The sequence below is a fragment of the Schistocerca americana genome, chromosome 8, assembly GCF_021461395.2.
Source record: "Schistocerca americana isolate TAMUIC-IGC-003095 chromosome 8, iqSchAmer2.1, whole genome shotgun sequence".
In the NCBI taxonomy this organism is placed as follows: domain Eukaryota; kingdom Metazoa; phylum Arthropoda; class Insecta; order Orthoptera; family Acrididae; genus Schistocerca; species Schistocerca americana.
Genome location: NC_060126.1, coordinates 382,652,176 through 382,676,016, shown reverse-complemented (window position 1 = coordinate 382,676,016; position 23,841 = coordinate 382,652,176). Strand labels below are relative to the sequence as shown.

Sequence of the window (23,841 nt, the reverse complement as noted above, 5' to 3'; positions counted from 1 at the left end):
GATCTGACGTAGAGCCGCATATCTGCAGCTGGAATCATGAAAGGGAATGGAGTAAGTTTCTGTTCCTCTAGCCAAACGGTCAGCCAGTTCATTCCCTGGGATGACCACATTACTTGGGACCCAGAGAAAGACAACTGAGTAGGCGGCATGGTCAAGGGCAGAGAGAAGGTCATGAGTAACAGAGATCAAAGGGTGATGAGAGTAGCATTGGGTGATAGCCTGCAGGCTGCTCATTGAGTCTGAACAAATTAAAACACTGTGGAGGGAGGCCTGAGAAACAAAATGGAAGGCTCTGTGAATGGCTAGAAGCTCTGCTGTGAAATCCCACCTTATCAACTGTCTTAGAACAATCAATGTAGAAGATGGTGGCACCCTGGAACTCTACAAAGATGGCACGTACAAGACGCTGGAAAACCATAGGCGATGACAGAGTCTTTTGGAACTGGAATAGGTCAGTCCTAATCTGTGGTCTAGGCACTATCCAAGGAAGGTGTGTGGGAGGAAAATAAATGGGGTGCACTTCAATGAGTGGAGATGAAGATTCCCATACAGGGAAGTGACACACTTGCCAACTGGCAATACCACCAATGGGTGGTAGTCAGAAGGGAGACATCCCTCGTTTGCAAAGAGGACACGGTACATAGGATGGTCAGGGAATTGGCGAACGGCTATTGTGTACGAAACCAGGAGTTGGCTCCATTGTACTTGTAAAGGGAGGATCCTCGGTTCTGTGAGAAGACTATCAAAGGGACTAGTGCAAAAGGCACCAATAGCTAGACGCACCCCACAATGGTGAACAGGTCAAGTAGCTGCAGAGTGGAAGGAGCTGCTGAGCCATAAACCTGGGTACTAATGCAGTCTTTAGGTGGTGAATATGGGGCAGCCATGTCAGCTTTTTATCAAAAATAAGGCTCACGAAATAGGTCCGTGCTACAACATTGAGGAGCTGGTCGCTTAAATAAAGTTCTGGATCGTGGCGTACAGTGGATCGATGACAAGAATGCATAACAGACATTTTGGAGGGAGAAAACTGGCCAAAGCAGAGGACTATCAGATGTCACCTTGGAAGCGGCACTCAGCAGATGCTACAGAGCAGGAGCTGCACCAGATGCAAAAATCATCGACGTACAATGCCGGGGTAACCACAAGCCCAACAGAGGTTACAAGCCCATTGATGGCTATGAGGAATTGCTTGGCACTTAGCACAGAACCCTGCTGGATACTGTTCTGCTGAATCCCAGGGGCACTGAGTGAAGTGCCAACTACAACCCAGAAGAGCCAGTGAGAGAAAAACATGTCGATAAATATCGGAAGGGGGGCCACAGAATCCCCAGTCATGGAGGTTAACTAAAATGTAATGGCATTGAGCCATGTAGTATGCCTTATGTAAGTCAAAGAAGACTGCAACAATGTGACGACATTGAGTAAAAACCTGTCAGATGGCTGTTTCCAATCTGAATAAATGGTCAGTCGGAGATTGGCCTGCCTGGAAGCCCTAGCGATACAGGAACAAAAGGCCCCGAGATTCAAGTAGTCAACATAATGGAAGCTAACCATCCTCTCACGCAGTGTACAAAGTACATTTGTTAGGCTAATCGGGTGGTAGCTGTCGAGACGTTGGGTTCTTCCCGGGATCAAGGACAGACATAGCTATACTGTCTCGCCATTGTGACGGGAAAGCACCCATGAGCCAAATGCAGTTGAAGACCCTGAGGAGATGATGTCTCTGGGCAATGTCCAAGTGTTGGAGCATCAGGTTGTGGATGGAATCCAGGCCTGGGGCCAAGTCCCGTGAAGAGGTAAGAGCCTGCAAGAATTCCCATTCAGTAAACATTTCACTATGGGGCTCAGTGTGGTGCGAGTTGAAACAGGGCAGAGGGAGGGGGGAGGGGGGGAGGGAGGTCTGTTCAACTTGGCGTTTCTGCCAGAGAAAGGTAGCAGGATAGGATTAGGATGCTGATGCCATTGCAAAGTGTGTTGCAAGGCATTCTGCAAGGACCAATGGATCAGTGCACAGATCACCTTGGAGGTTAAGACCCTTGAGAGTTGACTGTCACTGGTGACTCAGAAGGCTATGGAGCTTATACCAAACCTGCAATGAAGAGGCACACATCCACAAGGAGGAAATATAGTGCTCCCAACTTTCCATTTCACTCTGCTTAATAAGGTAAAGAGCCTTAGCACAGACACACTTAAAAGTGAGGAGGTTGGTCTGTGAAGGGCATCATTTAAATGGCTGCAGCAACCATCGGCAGTCCTGGACAGGGGGTGCTACATCTTTGGTCCACGACAGTACTGGTCGACGACGAGGGGGACCTGTGCATAGCGGGACAGCAGTGCCAGCAGCATGAAAATAGTGGCAGAGATAACTTGCATAACTGCATCAATGCAATTCAAGAGGGAGGTGTTGAAGTGCACAGAAGACTTACAAAAAGGCCAATTGTCCCTGCGGAATGCCCACCGTTGGGATCTGTCTGCCGGGCGGCAGCAGGGAAATGACAATCACCGGAAAGTGGTCACTGTCACAAAGGTCATGTTGGGATGACCATTGTTAGGAAGCCACTAGAGCAGGGGAGGAGATTGTGAGGTCGATAGCAGTAAGGGCACCATGAGCGGCACTGTAGTGGGTAGGGGAATCATCATCGAGGAGAGACAAATCAAGGTCCTTCATAAGTTGGTAAATTAGGAGACTCCCACCCGTTGAAGTGACACTCCTCCACAGTGGGTGGTGGGCATGGAAGTCCCCAGGAGGAGAAATGGGGACAGGAGTTACTGTATTAAGGTAGACAGTTCAATGTAAGGAAGTGACCTACATGGAGGGAAGTAGACTTGCAAACGGTGATTGCTGAAATCATTAGCACTCTAACCACTATTGCTTCCAGGTTGGTACGTAGGGGGATACAGTCACTAACGACAACGAGTGATCCAAAGTGCAAACCCTACCAGATGCTACCCTGGGGCCGACATGGTTCTGACAGAACACCCAATAACCACGAAATGTTGGAGAGTGGTCATCATCATGGAAGTGTGTTTCTTGAAGAGCAAGACAGAATGCAGAATATGAGGAGACAAAATGTTGTATTTCCAGTAGGTGACAACAGTACCCATTGCTATTCCACTGGATGATTGTGTGGCGAGGGTCCAGGTTAGACACAAAGAAGCTGAGAGGATGTCATGTCACTCAGTCAATGGTCATCACCGACAAAGATGAGGTGACATCTACAAATAAGATGTCAGACTCAGGTTGCGAGGATGGGGGGTGGGGGATGGCACCTACAGGGGTACTGGGGGGGGGGGGAGCCTTGTCTTGTAACTTATGTTTCTTCTTCTTCTCTTTCAGCCTGAGATACGCTGGGGAGATGGGGCCCAGGGGGGAGACCCATCACCGGCACATGGTGAAGAAAGGGGGCATTTCTTTGGTTAGGAATGGAGAGCAACTCCCAGATGGGAGGTCGTGGGAACTGCAGGGGAGGGGAAGGGGAGAGGGGGGCGGGGCTGGGGTAAGGAAGAGGTAAGAGGGGGGAAAGGATGCAACACAGGCAAAAGTTAAAGATAGTAACACTGGATGGAGTCTCTCATACTTCAGGCAAGCCTCAGCATAAGACAGGCAACCCACAGACTTGTACTTTTGGACCTTCTTTTCTCTCTTCTAAGCTGGGCAATCTGGCAAGCGAGGGCAGTGGAGGTCATGAGAACTGACACACACAGGTGGCAGAATACAGGGCTTCCCTCATGGAGTGGGTGTCCAGAGTCACCACCCAAGAGGGTCTGGCGTGCAGCAGAAAGACAATGCCCAAAATGCAAGGCACCGAAAACACCTCATGGGTGGTGGGACGTATCACATCACATCACATCACATCACATCACATCACATCTGAAGCACATAACCTTGACCTGATCCAGGAGCGTATCCCCCTCAAAAGCCAGAATGATGTCGCCGGTATCACTGTGGTTTTCTCTGCGACCCTCCTGCACACGTCTAAAAAAAAAAATGCCACGACGATCCACATTAGCCCGGAGTTCATCAGTTTCCAGAATGAGGTCCCTATGAAAAATTACTCCCTAGACCATATTCAAAGATTGGTGAGGAGTAGTAAACACTGGGACACTGCCAAGACGATCACAAGCACGAAGGGCAGCAGAAGGAGCTTTGATCAACGGTTAGCCCAATCGCATCTTACTGAGAGACTCCACTTCACCACACATGTCCTTGATATTCTCATAAAGAAAGAATGGCTTTGTGGGGGTGAATGTGTCCCCATCTGTCCTAGTATAGAGGAGGTAGTTGGGAATGTGTTTCATCCCAATATGGCGAGCCTGGCCCTCCTCCCATGGTGTACCCAGGGAAGGGAAGGCTACCGGGTCATATGAAACAGCATTCAATGATCCTTCACCATTCAAAGAAACGGCCATTTCAGAATGGCCAGATTTATGTCGCTTGATACGCTTCATGCACCAAGCACCCACCCTGATACCACCCACTCCGATCAGGGGCTCTCCCCATGGGCGCCACCCAGCCACAGCTAGGGCCACCTGGTATGGTGGCTGTTGCCAGGAGTTCCAATGCTCCAAGAAGACAAGCAACCACTCCTTGACATATATGAGGAGGGAACAGCTCAGATATCAGTAGTGTAATCCCTGTGTTGTCAGGGGTCTCAGCCAGATGGGTATATGACAGTCCCACCACACGGACTGGCTACACACGCTGGTGACCTAGCAGGGTGGAAGGGGGCTACAGTGCAGAAAGGAGAGAGGAAATAAGGGGAGAGGGCAACCAACATAACAGATGCTAGGGAGGGAGTTCTTCCCCAGATGGCTCACAATAAAAACAGAGAATTTACAGTAGAGGTCAAACCTCAAGCAGGGACATAAATGCCAAAACAGATGAAAAAATAAGCAGGTGGAACAAAATTGCAAGCAATACAGGCAACCAGGTGGATAGCGAGGTCGATATAAATCAGTACACCAAGAGAGGGGAAGGAGGGGGCAACGGGGAAGGAGCAAGAATAGGGGAGGAGGGCAGGGTGAAGGAAATGCAGCCAGAGAAAAAATAATGGGCTACAATGGGGCAGAGGGGGGGAGGGATCAATTTTGTGGACATCCATAAACACTTTCAGAACACAATATGAAACAATTTAAGGGATTTGAAACAACCTCACACAAAACTATTTCGAATTCTGTGAAAACTCATCACCAAACATTCTTATTGTGAACCGTCTGTTTGCTCCATAAATATGTACAAGTTGACAATTAATTGCAGCTGACTTAACATTTTTGCACTTTAAAACTGTATTACAGAACACACTTCACAGTCAGTGGGCTCAGAGTGTGTCTTAAACATTTTGAACTATCACTAACAAATGTAAACAACACAATCCAGCTCTCATCACACCAGTGGAAAGACAATGCACCACAGAGATGAGTGTGAATGTGCAGAATTGCAACACTAGTGCTGAGATGGCAATAGGATTAAACTGTGCTTACTTTCTGTACATGCTTCGCACGTGGATAAAACCAAAGGATACAAGACACTATCAAAGTAATTACAATACCAGGTTAGGTCAAAAATTAATGGGAATATTTAATTTCATAGGCTTTATACATCCAAATTGCAATATCCCCCTCTCCCCCCCTCCCTCCCCCCCCCTCCCCCCCCCCCCCTCACATCAATATTGGCAACAGTGTGGAAGAAGTAAAGATAATGGTTCCAGAAAATTGCTGAATCATCATCAGGGAGGTTGCTGAAGTGTCTGCACATTCTTTGCTTCAGGCCAACCAATTTTTTCAGGTGTTTTGTGCATGAAATGCATAGCAGCAAAGTTCATTCCAAAATAATTGAATTTCAACCAAAAATGATGTCTCACAAGCATTGCTCAGTCATTGCTGAATGAAGGTGACAACAATCCAGAGGTAATAAAGAAAGTTATAACAGGTGACAAAACATGGGTTTATTGGTATATCAAAACCAAAGCCCAACTGTTCCCATGGAAACTGCCTGAAGAGCTAAGACAAACAATTCGACAAGTTCAATCACATGTGAAGATTCCTTCACTGTTTTCTTCAGTTACAATGGGATTGTGCATCATGAGTTCCTGCATTATGAACCTATGGACAATAACAAAGAATACCTGCAATTTATAAACTATTTGCGAGAAGCAATTCAAAGAAAAAAAGACCAGAATTGTACAATACTACTCGTGAAAATTGTATGATGAAAATGCTCCAGCTCACACCTTCACCTTCATGCTTGTTTTTTTTTTTTTTTTTAATTTATGTTACCAGACATGGCCTCCTATGACTATTCCTGAGGCTGAAGAAATCCGTGAAAGGACATCGTAGAACGACCACTGATGAGATAAAAACAGAATTGCTGAACACAATAATTATAAAAAAGTTCAAGAAATGCTTCCAAGATCAGAAAAAGCGCCTGGCCCAAGTGAATTACATCTGACGGGAATTACTTTGAAGAGGACAAAGTTGATGTTTAAGAATATAGAAATTCTTTCAGAAAAACAAAAATTCCCATTATTTTTTTATCACACCTCATATAGTCGAGAAAAAACAAAAAAATCCATCAAACAAAGTAAATCTTATCCTGGAGCTGATATATGCAGCAACCATAACTTACCGGCAATGCAGTGCAAATTACGACTGAAAAAAATTCACTAATTTAAAGTAAAATCTGACAGGTGGGCAACAGATAAATTAAAAACAACGTGTAGCACAGAAAACTATAAAAAAATTCAGTGAAGCTGCAACAGGAAGACAATGTAGGTCAACTAACAAACCACTGTTGCAAACATCTAATAAATAAATAAATAAATAAATGGAAATGATAACTGCAAGAAAGGATACAACTTTCAGGTGAAGGCACCTGTGAATGCTTTGAGAAAGTCTATACTCCAGAAAATTGTGTGTGGTCTTTCGCAAAGCATAGTCCAAAAAACATGGGTAAATGATCAAGTAATGGCATTAGCAGAATGAAGTACAAAGAGAAAAACAAATCAGGATACAACAGACTAAGAAACTTTAGTCAACAGGGAAGCAAAAAAGGCTAGAGGAGACTGGCTAGAAGGAATACATGACAAAATTAATAAAAACTATCAAAAAGGAAACACAGAAAAGTCATGCAGCCTGATGAAAAAAGCATTTTATAAGACAAAAATAAATCAACAATTCAACCCACTGGAAGGAGGGAGAGTTCTCACAGAAAATGAGGGCGTAGTTCACAGATGGAAACAAGTGAGAACAGTTAAGTGAAATGGAAGAAGAAGAAGAAGAAGAAACTGAAGTGGGGCCTGAAATCATAAAAGAAGAACCCAAAAATGCATTAAATGATGTGTCAGAAAAGTATATTAGTGGTACTGACAACATACCACATGAAACATTTAAAAGCACTAGGCCTGAAACTGACACATGTCTCAACCAATAATATATATTTTTAAAGAACTGGCATTACATCAGAAGACTTGAAGAAATGTATCATTGTAAGGATTACAAAGAACAAAGCAGTCAAACGTGATCACTGCAGGTCTGTCAGCAGCTCATGTTGTTGTCGTTAGCATTGCTGATGCTCAATAACGGGGGCCTTCATACGATTCCTCGACATATCAGGGATTTTTTTTTCTCTCTCTCTCTCTCTCTCTCTCTCTCTCTCTCTCTCTCTCTCTCTCTCTCTCTCTCTCTCTCTCTCTCTCTCTCTCGACCTCAAATTTATATAGCTTTCAGACCTCAAGACACAAAGCACACTGTCAACTGGAACAAACCGATGTAAATTCTAAACATTTACAAACTAGACTATAGACACAGAAGAATAATTAAATAACTATGCAGTGATAGTAAAGATACAAAATACACAAAAGCAAGCTAAAATTCTTCAAGGTTTTACTTAAGGATGAAATCTATTTCCATCCTTATTGAACATCTATCTGCATGGTATATGCAATAAATAAGAGCAAAGAATACTGTACAGGTATTTGAGTAAATGGAGAAAGAGTACTGATGCTTAAGTTGGCAAATGACACAGCTGTGATAACTCCAGATCACAGAAATATCCAAAGAATCTTACAAGTTATGGAAGCAGTGCTAACTGCGGAGCCCGAAATGGAAATTAACTCAAAAAAGATGTAACTACTCACTTTTCAAAGAAATTAGAAGAAATAAAGACCAAAATTATAGGAAATAAAAATAAAACAATTAAGAACATACCCATATTTACAAAGTAAGATAATGTAAGACAGAGGAAGCAAAGAATATATAAAACAAAGAATCAGAGAAGGAAAAGCAAAGCTCATGAATAAAAGAAAAATGCTTTGTTAAAACAACAGATAATGAAGAGAGGCAAAATGTGTTCAACAGCTGTAAAACATAGGCAATATGCAAAATCAAAATGAAATCTCTAAGTGTTTGACGTATGGCACTGGAGATGTCTGCTAAAGACAAAACGCACAGATAAAATCACTAACCAAGAAGTTCTGCACACAACTGGCATTAAAAGAGTCATTTAGTAGAACAACAGAGTGAAAAAGATACGAATGGATTAGTCATATAATATGACACAACCAGTTCCTCATAAATGCCCTTGAAAGAACATTACATGGGATGACAGTCTGAAGATGACCATGATTGGCATTTTTAAAACCTGCTTTACGTAATGCAAAAGTCCCTAATTATGGAGAGATTAAGAAACTACCTTCTAACAGGTCTAAGTGGATAGCTGCCAACCAATTGAAATAATTATGATGAAAAAGAAGCCATTTATCTAAAAGTTAAATAATTTATCACCATTGTCACTGACCTAATTAATTATGTAGGCCATCTGTCTTAAGTGAACCATTATGTAATTGTGGGCCCATCCACAAGTCGCCAAGGTCGTTTAGACTATGCTAAAGAAGTTTGCTGTGATGCCCTTACACATGCTCCGTACTGCCCCAATCTCTCCCTACATATTTTTGGAGCCCTGAAAAGTGGTATCAAGTGAAATTTGTGAGTGGATTGAGGACTTTTTGGTCAGGGAAACACAGCATGTTATCTTGGATGGAGAGTCATCATCACATGTAGAAGTAACTTTAGGTGTACCCCAGAGCGGTGTGGGGGGACCCTTGCTGTTCATGTTACATATTAATGACCCTGCAGACAATATTAATAGAAAAATCAGGTTTTTGCAGATGATAAAATTATCTGTAATGAAGTACTATCAGATAAGCAGCATAAATATTCAGTCAGATATTGATAAGATTTCAACATGGTGCAGAGTTCGTCAATTTGCTCTAAATATTCGGAAATGTAAAATTTTACACTTCACAAAACGAAAAAACATAGTATTCTATGACTGTAATATCAATAACTGTGGGAATCGGCCAACTCATACAAATACCTGGGTGTAACACATTGTGGGGATATGACATGGTATGATCACAAAGGTCTCAGTCGTGAGTAATGCAAGTGGTGGACTTAGGTTTATTGGGCAAGAGCAATCAGCCTCCAAAACAGACTGCTTATAAATCACTCATGCAACCCATCCTAGGATATCGCTTAAGTCTGTGGGATCAGTACCAGATAGGACTAACAGACTGAATGTATACACAGGAGGGCAACGTGAATGGTCACAGGTTTCTTTAATTCATGGGGGGAGTGTCACAAAGATACTGAAGGAACTGCAATGGCAGACTTCTGAAGAAAGACTTAAATTATCCCAAGAAAGTCTGCTAAAAAAGTTTCAAGAACTGGCTCTACATGATTACTCTAGGGATATAATGCAACCCCCTATGTAACACACAGTGATTGTGAAGATAAGATTAGAATAAACACTGCATGCACAGCAGCATTCAACCAATCATTCTTGCCGTGTTCCATATGTGAATGGAACAGGAAGAAACTCTAATAAAGGGTACAATGGGACGTAACCTGTGCCATGCATCTCACTGTGGTTTGCAGAGTATAGATATAGTACAGGACAAAGATGGGGGAAAATTACTGTCCATGCCATTTTCAATGGAACCAACAAGATATTTACCTTCTCAGATTTTGAGGAACAATGAAAAATCCATGAAAGTATGGCAAGACTGAAATTTGAATACAGCTCTCCCCATATTGAAGCCCAATGTTGTAACTGATATACCCTCTCTTTTAGGCTCGATACACTTGGGCGAGAAACAGCCGCGTGTGCTCGCAGGGAGATCGTGGCATCAAAACTATTCCAGTGCACACACGGCGGCATCGCAGCAATAATTGCACAATGGGCAGTGAAATTTCAAGTCATCCGATTTGCGTTAAAATTTTTTTTTATGTACATGAAGCAAAACTACACCCATATCCATACTTAGTTTCTCAATAAAACTTTTACTTTTCACCTAAAAAATAAAAACCATTGTTTTAGAATTGTGTACGTTCTCTGCTATACAGTCTTTCTCACTTGATTTTGAGAAAACTATTAGGTAAAACGAAATGATTTTTTCGTATGTTATAGCCAGAAATCTCAGATTGACTATGAACTGGGTTTCTTTTCATTATTTCTCATAGTTATTGTGATCCTTCAAAGCAAAGTACAACACTGCACATATTTTGAAAAGGTTGCAGTGAAAAATGTAATCGCTGGCAAGTTTACGTTTGGTGCATTTTATGGCGTATAATGCTGCACAAGAAATATAGCTTACATACCCAAATTGTTTTTAACACTGGAAGGAAAGCCATACTTGTCTCCAGTCTTGAGTCTTGTGGCCGAGACGAATTATGATGCACCATACTCAACGCGTGCGTGCCGCACTATTCCCCAGGAGTACTAGATTGGGAGCCAACCAGCATGGACGTACACAGAAGGAGGCAGGCAGTGTTTGCTTATTTCGTTTACAAATACATCAAGCAATGCAACAGGAGGTTTTGGGTTCACCCGCTTGTTAGTTCACGACTGCCGAAAGGAGCGTTCGTGACTTTGTTTACAGATTTACGAGAAGATGAAAGTAAATTCTTTAATTACACAGGTCTGTGACTAAAAAACTGCATAGGATTTTTTTAACATTTGCTTATAGATTTTGACCTCCCAAAACCAGGAAAAATATTCAAGAAATTCTATCACATAGGTTTTTATGTATATTGCAGTATTTATGTTCATTAGTAATAAGCCTGTGTGACTTTTTTAATTTAATAATTATTAAAAATTACATAAATTATAATTGATAAAATAAATTTTTTAAAAATTACAATGTTAACTACTGTCTGTTACCACCTGCAGGTTTTACCGTGAACTCCTGGGCGCCAGAAGCAAATGCAAACAATCTTGTTGTTCAGTTTTATCGTGTCGCGACAAGTCAAATGACGATTTGTATCTAGCATGAAATGAAGGAAAACTCTCAGTAGACATATTGCTATTCAACTGAACAGTGCTGTTGTTTCTGTCTAGGCATGGCTACAAGAGGTCGTGTTATTTCTCCAAACAGTTTTTGTTATAACTGTGGTGAATACGCTATTAAAAGTCAACAGAGAAACATAAGTGATTTTGTGAGGAACATTTATTTTACTTACTTTAAATTAAAACTTGGTGACCAAGATAAACCATGGGCCCCACATAAGGTATGTAGAAGATGTGAAGAAGAACTTCGTTTGTGGTTTAAGGGTAAGAAAAACGCATTTTGATTTGGAATTCCTATGATATAGCGTGAGCAGAAAAAACATACCACTGATTGCTACTTCTGTTCAGTTGATGTAAAGGGATTCAATTCAAAAAACAAAAGAAACATAAGTTATTCTAAACTTGACTCGGCTATATGTCCAGTGCCCCATAGCTCTGAAATACCTATCCTTCAGCCACCTTCCAGTTTGGATGAATACCCGAGTGAGTTGGAGGACGAAGTTGCATTACCTCCTCAGGGTGAATCAAGCTCAGATTTTTCTTCAGACGAAGATGAAAGGCTTCAACTATTTTCTCAAAGTGAGCTCAATGATCTAGCAAGAGATTTAGGTCTTTCAAAAGATGCAGCTGCACTGTTAGGTTCCAGATCACAAAATAAAAACCTTTTATCATTTGGCACCTCATTTTCATGGTACAGACACTGAGAAAAAGAATTTACCCAGTTTTTCTCAAAAGAAGGAAATTTAGTTTTTTGCAATGATGTGGAAGGACTCATGCATTGCTTTGAAATGCAATATGACTCATCTGAATGGCGCCTATTCATTGATTCATCCAAAACTAGTCTTAAAGTAGTATTGCTGCACAATGTAATATAAATTTGCATCACTTCTGACAGGACATTCTGTGCATATGGACGAAAACTAACAATTTGGCCATTTTCCCGGAAAAAATCAAATATCAGGACCATCAATGGATGGTTTGTGAGGACTTCAAAATACTCACAGTGCTTTTGGGTCAGCAGGCAGGCTATACTAAATACCCATGCTTCTTATGCTTGTGGGATAGTAGAGCCAGAGAACAGTACTGGACTAAAAGTGATTGGACACCCCGATAAACTTTAAAACCTGGAGAGAAAAATGTTATCAGTACTACTTTGGTAGTTTTGTTGCCCCCTCTCCATATCAAATTGGGGGTGATGAAACAATTTGTAAAATCCCTACAAAAGGATTAAATATTTACGTACAAAATTTTTGAAGCTGTCAGAAACAAAGTTGAAAGAGGGAGTTTTCACTGGCCCCGACGTAAGAAAACTTTTAACCAACACCCCCTTTATGGAAAGTATGAATGAGAAGGAAAAAGAAGCTTGGGTATTGTTCAAGGATGTAGTGTGAAAGTTTTTGGGAAATACTAAGGATCCTGACTACAAAACTATTGTTCAATGGATGCTAGCAGCATATGAAGCTCAAGGCTGCAAGATGAGCTTGATGGTCCATTTTTTACACTCCCACATAGACAGTTTCCCTGAAAACCTGGGAACTTACAGTGAAGAACAGGGGGAGTGGTTTAATGAGGATGTCCGTGATATCGAGAGATGGTACCAAGGAAGATGGGATGTCACTATGCTTGCTGACTACTGGGGCTTAAGGGGGAAACTAAAGTTGGAAATCAGAAAAGCACTCGGCAAAGTATAAGGAAAAGAAGAAAAGGATTCATAAAAAAAGAATAAATATAATATTGTGACTATATGTCTCAAAATAATGTTTCATTGGTTGCAAAAAAATATTAAGTTTGATAATTTTGAATAAAGGAGTGCTTTTACCAAATTTTTGTGTTTTAATTTGCAATAAAACCTTACGTGATAGAAAAAAAAATGGACATCACTTCCAAAATCAGCGCATTCTAAAAGATTTAATTTAGTAAAAATATCTCATGCAGCTGACAAAATTTTTTTTGCAGACCTGTATTATTTTCAAATGACCATACAGTCGTTTGATGAATTAACAGTGAAACTGCAGTCATTCATCAAAAGCATAGACTCTGTGATGAGGCTTTCAGTTTCACCTCAAGAAATTTTGGCTGTGACTGAGATAAGCAGAGAGTATTTAAGTATTCACACCATGTTAATTGTTTTAATCTAAAGCTAAAATATAGTGAACTGGAGTATAACTGTAAATGGTATTCTTATCTCAATGATATTCTGTTATCGTATTACTAAATATGGGATTTTACTAATGTATTTTGATCTAAAGCATCATAACTAACATCAGTAGATTAGGAGTAGTCGAAATATTTTGCATAAATAGTTGTAAAGTAATTAACAAACATTGCGCAGAAACTTCAATGCAATACAAGAATATGTAAAGGGCAGTCTAACAACACACACACACACACATCTCAAAACAAAATATTTATTCGAAAAGTAATTACAAACACACTTAGAAATACCCGTTCTTTTCTATACTTGTTGAGTATGGATATCAAAAATGTCCACAGAATCCTCACATTCTGTTGTCATATATGTACTGCTGTAGGATGAAGGGCTAGCCATGGTGTAGTGGGGTTGCTGGGAACTGGCACGTGCACGAGTCTGGGTAGGCAAATCACGAGTCAACACACTCGCTTGATTGTTGCAGTGTGCAAAATGGATTTCCTTTGCTGAGGACACTGCGGAACACTAAGCTGGAAAGTCTCATTCATGTTTCTGAACTTTTGCAATAATTTCATCACCTCCATCAACTCCAATTTAATGTCCAAAGTCAATGTTTTAACTGCAGGAACCAGTGACTCAAAAAATAATTTTTCATCATCCGGTGCTTCGGGTGAAGCTGACGGTACTGGAGTATTCATGAATTTTAATACAGAATCTTGAATTATCCTGTGTCATTTGGAAATTTTTCAAAGGCTCACTCTATGCTGGTGATGATGTTTCTGCTGTCAATTCACCCGCAGTTTCACTACCAGTCACTCCATCATCATCGACACTAGCTTGCGTGGGACCTGGATCTATTGTGTTCGCAAGGTACGACAGTTGACGGTCTTGTATATACACCTTCTAGACGAAATCGCTCCTTGCTCTGATTTTGTGCGTCTCCTTTCACATTTAATGAAGGAATCTTTAATATCCTTCCACCTTTTCATAAATTTTGAACCTGTAACAAAACACAAAGTCTTGTGTAATGGGGTGCTACTAAAGACACAGTATTATTATTATTATTACCATTTCGTTTTTTTTTCTCAGACTGTTAAGTCTGGTTAAAAATGGAACGTGACGCGGACCTCGATCAAGCGTGACTTCCTTGTAACTGTATGGTATATGTTATATTGCATTTAGGAACTTTCGGGTAATTGAACATGTATCAATAATTACAGATTTTTGCAGTTGTATATATATGTTTGGATGTAGCTGTATTGCATTGATGTACTGGTGGATATTGTGAGGTATGACTCCTGTAGTTGATAGTATAATTGGTATAATGTCAACTTTATCCTGATGCCACATGTCCTTGACTTCCTCAGCCAGTTGGATGTATTTTTCAATTTTTTCTCCTGTTTTCTTCTGTATATTTGTTGTGTTGGGTATGGATATTTCAATTAGTTGTGTTAATTTCTTCTTTTTATTGGTGAGTATGATATCAGGTTTGTTATGTGGTGTTGTTTTATCTGTTATAATGGTTCTGTTCCAGTATAATTTGTATTCATCATTCTCCAGTACATTTTGTGGTGTGTGCTTGTATGTGGGAATGTGTTGTTTTATTAGTTTATGTTTTATGGCAAGTTGTTGATGTATTATTTTTGCTACATTGTCATGTCTTCTGGGGTATTCTGTATTTGCTAGTATAGTACATCCGCTTGTGATGTGATCTACTGTTTCTATTTGTTGTTTGCAAAGTCTGCATTTATCTGTTGTGGTGTTGGGATCTTTAACAATATGTTTGCTGTAATATCTGGTGTTTATTGTTTGATCCTGTATTGCAATCATGAATCCTTCCGTCTCACTGTATATATTGCCTTTTCTTAGCCATGTGTTGGATGCGTCTTGATCTATGTGTGGCTGTGTTAGACGATACGGGTGCTTGCCATGTAGTGTTTTCTTTTTCCAATTTACTTTCTTTGTATCTGTTGATGTTATGTGATCTAAAGGGTTGTAGAGGTGGTTATGAAATTGTAGTGGTGTAGCCGATGTATTTATGTGGGTGATTGCTTTGTGTATTTTGCTAGTTTCTGCTCGTTCTAGAAAGAATTTTCTTAAATTGTCTACCTGTCCATAATGTAGGTTTTTTATGTCGATAAATCCCCTTCCACCTTCCTTTCTGCTTAATGTGAATCTTTCCGTTGCTGAATGTATGTGATGTATTCTATATTTGTGGCATTGTGATCGTGTAAGTGTATTGAGTGCTTCTAGGTCTGTGTCACTCCATTTCACTACTCCAAATGAGTAGGTCAATACTGGTATAGCATAAGTATTTATAGCTTTTGTCTTGTTTCTTGCTGTCAATTCTGTTTTCAGTATTTTTGTTAGTCTTTGTCTATATTTTTCTTTTAGTTCTTCTTTAACATTTGTATTATCTATTCCTATTTTTTGTCTGTATTATTATTATTATTATTATTATTATTAAGTTAATATTGATCTTTTGCATATACCTGGGTAGTGGCGACAATCTAATTGACCCACATTACCAATTTGGAATCGGTCACACAACACAGTGTAAAACAGTAAAGGAAAGTTTGCCAAGCTGTGTGGGAAGTCTTGTATGAAGAGTGTATAACAAAATTTACAGAAGAAAGGTGGCCGAAAAATGCCAAGAGATGGTGGTTGGTGGTTGTTGGGATGTTTAAGGGGGACTAAACAGCTAAGGTCATCAGTCCCCCCATTCCAAAATTAGGCGAGACAAAAATTTGCGGAGCAGGTAAAACCCCAAGGGGAAGGAGACTCCCCCACAGGCACTGAAAGAACACAAATGCGGCAACGAACACTACAGACAAGAAGAGTACAGATGAACACCAGACAGAAAGAAACAGAAGAAAAGGAGATGGCCAGAGACCGGTTGACTGACCACGAGAACAAAAAAAAGGGAAAGAGTCAACCATCCGACTACACACTAAAATCTGCAAACAAATATGAGAGACTCGAGGACAAGAGACACAGAAAGGGAAAGGTGCAGGACCTCCATAAATGGAACCATAAAAAGGACTACCATGGATAAAATTTAAAACGTCTTCAGCCATGAAGGCATCGTCGCATAAAACCAAAGGCAAAGTGCCCGGGAGATTAAAAGACTGCCGGAGGGTGCGCAGTCGGGGACACTCCAACAAAATTTGGGCGACCGTCAGCCGGGACCCACACCGACACAGGGGGGTATCCTCCTGACGCAAAAGATGGCCGTGCTTCAGGTAGGTATGGCTGATGGGGAGCCAACACAGGACGACAGAGTCCCTGCGAGAAGCCCGCAGGGAGGACTGCCACACATCGGTCGTCTCCTTAACAGCCCGCAGTTTATTCGGGGATGTCAGGCCACGCCACTCATCAGTCCACATCCCAAGCACCTTACGGCACAACACCAACTGCTGATCACGAGCCGGGAGGCCCATCTCCAAAGCTGGGGCGTCGATCGCCCCTTTGGCCAGCCTGTCGAGACGTTCGTTCCCCAGGATGCCAACGTGACCTGGCGTCCAAACGAAGACCACCGAACGACCAGAGTGGGTAATGGCGGAAACAGACTCCTGAATAGAGGATACCAGAGGAGAAGAGGTTTAGCAGTGGTTGATGGCCTGGATGCTGCTCAGGGAGTCACTGCAGATGACGATGGACGTACCTGAGCAGGAACGCATATGCTCAAGAGCGCACAATATGGCCACCAGCTCCGCAGTAAAAATACTGCAGCCAGCCGGCAAGGAGCGCTGTTCAACATGGGCAGCGTGAGCAAAAGCGTATGCAGTGCGACTATCAACCAGGGAACCATCAGTGTAGACAGTCTCACAGCCCGAAAATGAGGTGAGGAGCGCAAGAAAACGGCGACGGAGGGCCACAGGCGGAACCGAGTCCTTGGGTCCCTGTGCTAAGTCCAGATGGACGGACGGACGGGGCAAACACCAAGGAGGCGTAGGTGCACAGACCCGGAAGGGAGGCATAAGAGGGAATGACCCCAGTTCCGACAGCAGGGACTGGACGCGGACAGCTACGGAAAGCCCAGACTGAGGTCGCTGTTCGGGCAGATGGAGGACCACGGCAGGGAAAAGCAGGCGATGATTGGGATGGCCCGGCGAGCAATGCATGTGAACAGCATAGTCGGCGGGCAGTCGATGGCGGCGAATCCGCCGCGGGGGAACCCCGGCCTCCAGCAGTAGACTATCCACGGGGCTCGTACGGAAAGCGCCAGTTGCAAGCCGAACCCCACAGTGGTGTATGGGATCCAACAACGTCAACACTGAGGGTGATGCAGGCCCATAGGCCAGGCTCCCATAATCAAGCCTGGACTGCACAAGGGCTCTGTACAATCGCAACAGCGTGCAGCGATCTGCACCCCAAGACGTGTGGCTCAGGCAGCGGAGGGTGTTGAGGTGCCTCTAGCACTTTTGCTTCAGCTGAGTAATATGAGGAACCCATGCGAGCTGGGCATCAAAGACGAGTCCTAAGAAGCGGCTAGTGTCCACCACTTCAAGGAGGTGGCCGTCGAGGTAAAGTTCAGGATGAGGGTGGACTGTCCGACGCCTGCAGAAGTGCATAACTCGAGTCTTGGCTGCAGAGAACTGAAAACCATGAGCCAGAGCCCATGATGCTGCCTTGCGAACGGCTACTTGCAGCCTGCGTTCGGCGACTCCCGTAGTCGTTGAGCTAAATGAGATGCAGAAGTCATCGGCATACAAAGAAGGAGACACCGACGACCCCACGGCAGCAGCCAGACCATTAATGGCCACTAGAAATAAGGAGACACTCAACACTGAGCCCTGCAGGACCCCACTTTCCTCTATATAAGAGGAACTAGAGGTGGCACTGACTTGCACCCGGAAAGAGCGGCGCAATAAAAAGGTTTGAAGAAAAGCCAGGAGCTGACCACGAAGACCCCACTCATGCAACGTAGCAAGGATGTGATGCCTCCATGTGGTGTCATACGCCTGCTGCAGATCAAAAAAATACAGCAACGAGATGCTGACATCGGGCAGAGGCCGTACGGATAGCTGATTCCAGCCGCACCAAATTGTCCGTGGCAGACCGGCGCCGACGGAAGCCACCTTGGGATGGAGCGAAGAGACCGCGCGACTCAAGGACCTAACACAAACGCCGCCCTACCATACGTTCGAGCAATTTGCACAAGACGTTGGTGAGGGTAATGGGACGATAGCTGTCCACCACCAGTGGGTCCGCACCGGGCTTCAAGATGGGGACAATAACACCCTCTCGCCATCGCGACGGGAACACGCCCTCGCTCCAAATGCGGTTAAAGATGGTGAGGATGTGGCTCTGTCAGTCCCTGGAGAGATGCTTCAGCATCTGCGCATGGATGCAGTCTGGTCCTGGTGCTGTATCAGGGCAATCGGCGAGGGCAGCGAGGAATTCCCTCTCGCTGAAAGGAGCATTGTATTTTTCAGAACGACGTGTGTGGAATGATAACGGCGTCTGCTTGGCTCGCTCCTTTAGAGAGCGAAAGGTGAGGGGATAAGTTGCAGTCGCAGAGCTCGTAGCAAAGTGCGCGGCAAGGTGTTCAGCAATGGCGGCAGCGTCCATGCAGGCAGCGCCATCCAGGGAGATCCCAGGGACACCCATAGGGGTCTGGTATCAATAAATCCGCCGGATCCGGGACCACACGAGCGAGGGGGAGACACGGGAGCCCAAGGATGAGACATACCTCTCCCAGCACTCCTGCTTACGCCGTGCAATAAGACGACGGGCCAAGGCACGGAGCCTCTTAAAGGCGATGAGGGTCTCCAGAGACGGGTGCAGCCTATGAAGTTGGAGAGCCCGCCTACGGTCGCGAATAGCGTCAGCAATCTCCAGCAACCACCAGGGTACAGCCTTCCTCTGAGGGAGGCCAGAAGAGCGGGCGATGGCAGCCTCGGCTGCAGAAATGATTGACGTGGTCAAGACACGGACCACCTCGTCAATGTCACCCTGTGGGGGAGACTCAATGGTGGCAGCGGAAGTAAAAGCCGGCCAGTCAGCCCTGTTGAGAGCCCAGCGGGGCAGGCGCCCAGAAGAACGACACTGGGGCAGTGACAAATAGATGGGAAAATGGTCACTACCACACAGGTCAGGATGCACTCTCCAGTGGAGGGATGGGACAAGTCCGGGGCTGCAAAGAGAGAGATCGATGGCCGAGAACGAGCCATGGGCCACACTGAAATGCGTGAAAGCACCGGTGTTCAAGAGGCTAAGGTCGAGCAGAGCCAACACATGCTCCACGGCATGACCGCGGTCATCAGAGACAGTCCCACCCCATAGAGGGTTGTGGGCATTGAAATCGCCCAGAAGCAGCAATGGTGGCGGAAGTTGAGCCAGCAGCGCAGCCAAGACATGTCAGGGGAGCTCCCCATCCGGAGGAATGTAAAGAGAGCAAACAGTAATAGCCGGCGAGAGCTCAACCCTGACAGCGACTGCCTCTAAAGGTGTCAGAAGTGGTACTGGCGAGCTACAGACAGAGTGGTGAACAAAGAGGCAAACTCCACCTGACGCTCATTGAAAGGCAGCGCGGTTCTTATAGTATCCCTAATAACCGCGAAGGGCGGGGGTCCGCATTGCTGGAAACCAAGTTTCTTGCAGAGCAATGCAGAGAACAGGGGAAACACTCAGAAGCATCCGGAGCTCAGGCAGGTGGCAGAAATAACCGCCGCAATTCCACTGGAGAATGGAAGCAGCAAGGGACTAGGAGGGCGTGAAGGTGACTAAGAGGCCGACAGCACCGCAGAGCCAACTGCCACCACCGGGGGAGAGTCAGCTGTGTCCATAGGAAAGGCCCCCGAGGGTTCCGTGAAGGCGAGATCCGCAGCAGAGGCGACGATCTCCACCTCATCCCCGGAGCCAGAACTATTTACAGCAGGCGGTACTGAAACCGCCAGACGTCCTTCTTCTTGGACACGTTCCGTTCCTTCTTCTCGCGCCTGTCCTTAGGGTTAGAGAGCTAGGAGAGCTTCTCTGAAGGAGCATCGGAGGCTGACGACGACGCAGAAGCCCTACGACCAGCAGGTGGTGGAACCTTCAGCCACTGCCTGACATCCGGCTGGGTAGGAGAAGAAACGGAGGAAGGGAGAGCCCCGAGGGACCCCTTCCACGAGAGAGGAACCAGCAGAGGCAACGCCGGCGGAGAAGGAGGAGGGATCAAGCCCCCTGGTTTTTGAGTAGATGTCACTCCCGAAGTAAGCGGGAGCGACAGGAGAGGGTTTGCCCCCAACTGCTAAGGGGGCAACAGAGGAAGGCTTGCCCCCAGACACCAGGGGGGCAGACAGAGACGCGCGGCCCCGAGGGCCCACTGAAGGCGGCACAGATAAGGCGACAACTGTCGCTTGCGAGGGCGATGATAACGTGGCTGCAGCATAAGATGTTCAAAGGGAAACAGGATACAACCTTTCAAATTTCAGTTTTGCCTCTCGATAAGTGAGCCGGTCCAGGGTCTTAAATTCCATTATCTTCCGCGCCTTATGAAGAACGGGGCAATCCGGCGAGCATGGAGAGTGGTGCTCCCCACAGTTGACACATACAGGTGGAGGCGTACATGGAGAATCGGGATGAGAGGGGCGTCCGCAATCTCGACATGTGGCGCTGGATGGGCAACGGGAGGACATATGCCCAAACTTCCAGCACTGGAAGCACCGCATCGGGGGAGGGACGTATGGCTTGACGTCACAACGGTAAACCATTACCTTGACCTTCTCGGGCAATACAGTACCCTCGAAGGCCAAGATAAAGGCACCAGTGGCCACCCTGTTAGTCTTGGTTCCTCTATGTACGCAACGGACAAAATGTACACCACGTCATTCCAAGTCGGCTCTCAGCTCGTCGTCGGATTGTAACAATAGGTCACGATGGTAAATAATCCCCTGGACCATATTTAAGCTACTGTGGGGAGTGACGGTAACAGGGACATCACCCAGCTTATCACACAAGAGCAACGCTCGTGACTGGGCTGGGGAGGATGTCTTGAGGAGGATTGGAGGATTGACCCATTCCTCATTTTAGACAACCCCGCCACTTCCCCAAACTTATCCTCCAGGTGTTCCACAAAAAACAGAGGCTTCGTCATAAGAAAGGAGTCACCATTAGTCCTGCTGCAGACAAGGTATTGTGGGACATAAGGCTCCCGCTTGGCACTAGATCTGCGTTCCTCCCATGGTGCAGCCAACGAGGGGAACGACTGAGGGTCATATTGCGCAGCATCAAAGTCAACTGCCTCGCTTAGAGACGCTGGTGGCCGTGCGACCACCAGCTTGGTGTGATTTATTGCGCCTCATTGCGCCATATCCACCCAGATGCCACCTACTCCGAACGAGGGCTCTCCCCAAGGGCGCCACCCAGCCAAAGCAACGGGTACCTGGCTGATATCCCGTTGCCCGGAGTCCCCGTGCCCCAGACAAGATGGGCACATACTCCTTGGCATGCGTGGGGAGGAAACAGCTCTGGCATCTATAGTGCGATCCCTGCGTGGTCAGGGGGCTACCACCAAGAGGGTACATGATGACCCCACCACAACGGACTGGCTACCGTGCTGGATTTTAGGTGTCGAAAGGGTCCACAGTTGTCGTGGGCGCTAAGAAGGGGATTGCGCACAAGACGAGAAGGAGGCAACCCAGAAGACGTTGGGTGTAAATCCCGCCACACAACAATAGGTAGAATGCAAGATGGTGGTGCATGATGGACCAACAGAAAAACACCACGTAAGGCGTCCTTCCCCAAATGGCACACACTAACAACGGAAATTTGGAAAAATGGAGGTCAAACCCAAGAGGGGATCCTCACAGAAGGCCAAAAAGTTTGAGACTCCTTTTAGTCACCTCTTACGACAGGCAGGAATACCGTGGGCCTATTCTAACCCCCAAACCCGCAGGGGGATGCCAAGAGATTTGAAAAGCATGCAGACTTCCTGAACTGCTTAGGTGCCTTAGATGGCAAGCATGTGAGAACAGTTAAACCAGATTTCAGTGGTTCTCAGTTCTACAACTATAAGAAATTCCATTCTGTAGTTCTGTTCGTAGTCGCAGATGCAAACTATTTGTTCAACTATGTTGAAGTTGGATCTCGTGGAAGAGAATCGGATAGCACTATCTTCGAAAACTCTAAGCTGTATAAACTACTAGAAAGTGGCCAAGCAAGTCTACCAAATGGACAACCTCTACCAGGAACTACAGAACCTTATGTGCCCTTTATGTTAGTGGGGGATGAAGCGTTTTCTCTGTCTAATTTCATCATGAGACCGTACATCGGAGCTTTCCTCTCCTACAAGAAATGCACGTTTAACTACAGTTTAAGTCATGCTTGGAGATATGTGGAGTGTGTATTTGGTATTCTGAGTAATAAATGGCAAATATTTCACAGACCTATCAATGTTAAGCTGAACTTCACTGTTAGCAACATCAAATGTTGCTGTGTGTTTCACAACTATCATCCCAGATATGGCTTTAACTTTCAAGACACTAAGTATTAACGGCCTATGTGATCTGGGCAATGAAGTTCCAACAACCCAAGAAGGAAGTTCACTTTAATTCTAAAAGAAATGTTTTCGCTAATTACTTCATAAACGATGCTGGAAAAGTACCATGGCAAGACAAATGTATTTAAATCTGGTCGGTATCAATCATAGTGAACAGTGAAGCAATGTGGTGTCTAATGTGAAAGATGATTTCATTTATGTCACTACTGAAATGTGTCTAATTATGTACTTTGTGGTTGCAATACAATAAAGCTGAAGTAACAAAATTTATTTTAAACTTTCATTATTAACCGGAGATTTGTTCATTGAGATGATGGGCTCTCACCAGGGAGCACAAAGCATTTGTTGCTTAATGCTATTTCAAGTTCTGAATGCCCACATTCGAGCAAAGGCGCCACCACTAGAACACAAACACAAAATAGTTTAATGATGATACTTACCTATATCATTTTTCTCCTGACCTAGTTTCGCAGCAAAACCCTTACAAAACTCTTCACGCATTTGAAACCAAGCGGCTCTCTTCTAAACTCGATCGTGATACTCCTTGCGAGAAGTATCCCATATTTCTGGGTATTTTTTCCACCTCTTCAATAAACAATTCGACATGGAAACCAATTGCATCCATGGCAGGCTGACTGCAGCTGTTGGTGTGGTTGCAAAACACGTGTGTGCTGCCCCATTCACAAACAATGGCGGCTGCTCCGCAGCGATCGGCGAGATTGCTGCGACACAGCAGTGGCTGGCAAGAGCAATTCACTCGCCACGATCTCGCTGCTATTTCGCATCACTACCGCCGTAATGCACACTGCTCCATTGTTTCACATGCACTGTTCAAATGGCCGAGAAACTGACACTGCA

The 23,841-nt window shown here is 44.6% G+C and overlaps 1 pseudogene; it reads right to left on the bottom strand.

The window, feature by feature from the left end:
* Positions 1–13,802: 13,802 nt before the first annotated feature.
* Positions 13,803–23,499, bottom strand: LOC124545874 (annotated as a pseudogene).
* Positions 23,500–23,841: the final 342 nt, after the last annotated feature.